This window comes from Myotis brandtii, unplaced genomic scaffold (assembly GCF_000412655.1).
Source record: "Myotis brandtii unplaced genomic scaffold, ASM41265v1 scaffold1184, whole genome shotgun sequence".
NCBI lineage: Eukaryota > Metazoa > Chordata > Mammalia > Chiroptera > Vespertilionidae > Myotis > Myotis brandtii.
The window spans coordinates 308,395-313,095 of NW_005354109.1; positions in this window are offsets into that span (position 1 = coordinate 308,395).

A 4,701-nucleotide genomic window follows, 5' to 3' on the forward strand; every position below is an offset into this window, starting at 1 on the left:
GGCCCTGATCACCAGCCAGACCTAGGGACCCTACCTGTGCACAAATTTCGTGCACCAGACCTCTAGTTCTGCTGATAAAGAAATGAGATCCTAATTTGTACAGGCTTAATCAGAATATAATCCAATGTATTAAACTCAATATACAGAATACATATTCACCACATTTTACATCTCTAAAACTTCACCAGAATCTAAATAATAATTAAATAAATAACTTGATAGAGAAAAATTAAAGGATCTTCTGTATTTTCAAATTATTATAATTCTACACAACATCTACTCACCTTTTCATGTTTTATTAATCATATTCTATTCATCAAAAGATAAAAAAAAGACACAGTAAGAAATTTTGAGAATAATACTAAAGGAGTTGTAATATATACCTTGTTTTGAATTAGGACTGCATTTAAAACTTACTGAGGAAAAAGATAGCTACTCACTTATTCTGAAAAATAGAAACAATTAAGACCTATCTGTAATTTCCTTTGGCTCTTTATCATAGCATCTTGCAACCCTTAAAATCATGGTTTGCTTCCTAAAGCTATCAAATAATGTAATGAGTTAAATAGAGAATCTAGTTTTTTACCTTGTTTTTTGGTTGAATTAAAATAGCAACCAATATTTAGATTTTCATATGAGAGCTACTCTGTAAGTCTTGATAGATCATCCTGGAAGCCACATCACTACCACCACCATCACCTTCGACTCATCACCTTCTACCCATCACCTCTGTAACTTGGGTGTCCATAGAAAGAGATCTTGGCAAGGACTGAAGTCACACATCAGTATAACTTCGGGAGTTTAGAATACCTTTGGGTCATACAAGATATTAAATGTTGCCCTGAGAACTCCCATATTTCTGAATAAAACTTAAAGTACTCATGTTGGAAAACATTCGATTCATCTTAGTCTTACAATCATTTTCCTAAATTAATGTGAATGGGAGAATATGGGAGAAGGAAGATAAAGAGTGACTGTTCTGTTTAATTATGATTTAATGTCATCTTCTGAGATTACACAGTGGTAAACATGGGTTTTTGAAGATGCTGACTTGAGTTTGAAGTCACCTTTCCTGTGTTCCTTGGGTAAGTTACTTAAATTCTAAGTTTAAATTACCACAATTTAAATGAAGCTAACTCCATCTATCTTGCACAATTCCTATTAGTATTAGGAATAATCCATATCAAATGCCTAGCACAGATCTTGTCATTATATATTAAGTAAATATTTAATAAATTGTAGCTAACATTATTGCTATTCTTTTAACATCCCTTTATAATGTTATTAATTTACTTAATTTTAGCTAACAATTTGAAATATGTAGACACCTTTTTAAAATGTGAGTATTAAAAAATATTATTATACATAGGGTGTCCCAAAAAATGTATGCACGCACTTTGAGTAATTTTAAAGGCGATGTTTGTTAAAATACATTTTATTTTCAAAATTGAGCTATCCGCTATTAAAGTGTGTGTATATTTTTGGGGATACCATATTTATGTATGTATTTTAAAAATAACTGAAGCAGTGATTTCTTTATTTTTAAAATGCCTGCCTCCATATTTGATATTTTCTCAAACAGCAACTTATAAGAAAAAACTTCAAGATACTTCTGCCTTTTCTCTAAGCATTTATTACATTTTTCTATTTCAACATTTAGCCAGAAATATATTTTATATAAGTTGAAAGTTAAAAGCAAACCTGAGAGGGAAGGTAGAGGAGGGTGGGAGTAAGAGGGAGACATCAACCAAAGGACTTGTATGCATGCATATAAGCCTAGCCAATGGACACAGACACCAGGGAGGTGAGGGCATGGGTTGGGGGGGAGGGCAATGAGGGAAAAAGGACTCATATGTAATACCTTAATCAATAAAAATAAAATAATAAAATACATTTTTAAAAAAAGCAGTGGCTTAATTTCTTAAAATTAATCATTCAAATCTATGCAAATTGAAATGTCCAAATGTGATAGGAGATGTAAAATGCTAACTGCAAGTGATTTTAATAAATTAAAAACTAATGCTATTATCATTAACAAAAAACATTTAAGAACAGATTTTTCCACACTTTATTTGTCTATCTAATCCTGGATAAAGTGTTATAGTGACTAGCCCAATTTAGTTCCCACCACATTGCTTCAAATGGCAGTCACCAAGATATGAAAAAGACCCTATAAAAAAGAACAAATGTTGCAATCATCTGTATATTCTTGTATTTTTAAATATGATTTTATTTTTTATACTAGAAAAATATCTTTATTTCAAATACATGATAACAAGTTTGCCTCAAATTTTATTGAGGCTTTGGTCTTTTTTGCACTCAATTATATCTTGTAACAGTACATGAAGACATATACTCTCATAAAGTGTTAACAGCATTCATAATGTTCATTCCCTTATGATTTTAATATTTTACAATTATTTTTCAATTATTTTTTAAAATTCTCTTTTTATATAGAAATATATATTTTGTTCAGGAAGACCAGAACAAGAATTTTCCAATAAGACTATACGGAGACACAACAAATGCAAACATTTATACCAAAATACCAAAAGTGATTCAGCTATTGAAAATATCCTGCCATAGTCTAATTAGCAGTTTGCTAAAGAATAGTACTCTTTCTTATTGGTCTTCTGAATAATGATTAGACAAAGAGAAGTAACTTTAAGGTTAAAAAATAAATTTTAGAAGTGATTCTCCCTTTTTTGCACTCAATTATATCTTGTAACAGTACATGAAGACATATACTCTCATAAAGTGTTAACAACATTCATAATGTTCATTCCCTTATGATTTTAATATTTTACAATTATTTTTCAATTATTTTTTAAAATTCTCTTTTATATAGAAAATATATATTTTGTTCAGGAAGACCAGAACAAGAATTTTCCAATAAGACTATACGGAGACACAACAAATGCAAACATTTATACCAAAATACCAACAGTGATTCAGCTATTGAAAATATCCTGCCATAGTCTAATTAGCAGTTTGCTAAAGAATAGTACTCTTTCTTATTGGTCTTCTGAATAATGATTAGACAAAGAGAAGTAACTTTAAGGTTAAAAAATAAATTTTAGAAGTGATTCTCCCCACCCTAATCCTATATAATAAAGAGGTAATATGCAAATTGACCCTCATGCCCTCACATCACAAGATGGCCGCCCTACGTTGTCACAAGATGGCCACCCCCATGTTGTCACAAGATGGCTGGTAAGAGAGGGCAGTTGAGAGCGATCAGGCCGGCAGTGGAGCAGTTAGGTGTCAATCAGGACAGCATGGGAGCGGTTAGGGGGCAATCAGGCTGGCAGGCAGAAGCGGTTAGGGGCAATCAGGTAGGCACGCAGGCAAGTGGATAGGAGCCAGCAGTCCCGGATTGTGAGAGGGATGTCCGACTCCTAAACCGGATCCCTGTGGGATAGGGCCTAAACCGGCAGTTGGACAGCCCCCAAGGGGTCCCAGATTGGAGAGGGTGCAGGCTGGGCTGAGGGACACCCATTCAGTGCACGAATTTCTTGCACCAGGACTCTAGTATTATATAGAAAATGCAATTTCAACATACGTCTCTTCCAGAAAATAATTTTAAAAATCTTTGTGCAAAATGAGTTGGATACATAATTGGCATGCAGTGAAGTCAAAATCTATAAAATAAGCCCTGGCCAGTGTTTCTTGGTGGTTAGAATGTCAGCCATCACACCAAAGGGTGCAGGTTCAATTGCTGGGTTGCAAATTTGATCCCCCGCCCTGGTTGAGGTGTGTGCGGGAGGCAACCAATCATGTGTCTCTTTCACATCGGTGTTTGTCTCTCTCTCTCTCTCCCTGCCCCATCCCTCCTTCCCACTTAATTTCTTTAATTAAATTTTATTAATTTTTTTAAAAAAGAAAAAGAGAAAAAAATCTATAAAATAAACTCAGGTATCATGAACAACGAAGTCCAAAGCATTAGCTGAGATAAAATCCTTATATGAGGTAAAGGCAAGTAAGAGCTCCCAGGAGTTTAAGATGTTCATTATCACTAAAATGATGAACTATTGTCCTAAGGTGCAAATCTTATCACTCAGTGATCTACATGATGTTTGGCTGTTTATCTCCTTTTTAAATAAAATACCATGCAGGTTATCATGTATATATCAAAAATGAAAGCACATATATTTGAATGAGGCAAATTAATTTACTCATGATGTAGGAATCCTAGAATGCTATCTGGTCAATTCAATTAGATGCTGATATATTTGGTCAAGAATATCCACATTCATATCAGCCTAAGGCAGGCGTGAACTACTGTATGTTTAATCTACACTAATAAAAGACAAACATGCAAATTGACCATACCATCACTATGCCTTAAGTCACGCCCACCAGCCAATTAGAGCGACTATATGCAAATTAACCCAACCAAGATGGTGGCCGGCAGCCACGGAGCTGGAGCAAGCAGGAGGCTTGCTTGCCCCAATGATGGAGGAAGCCAAGCTTCCCGCCTGCCGCCGCGGCTCTGAGCTCCACTCAAACCAACAAAGTTTCAATTATAGAAGGTAAATAAACCCCAGATACCTGCTTTCAGCAGGACATGGCCATGGAGCTGGAGTTAACAGGAGGCTTGGGTTGCCCCTGGCGATGGAGGAAGCCAAGCTTCCCTCCTGCCCGCCCTGGCCGGCTCTGAGCTCCTCTCAAGGCTACAAAGTTTCAATTATAAAAGGTAAA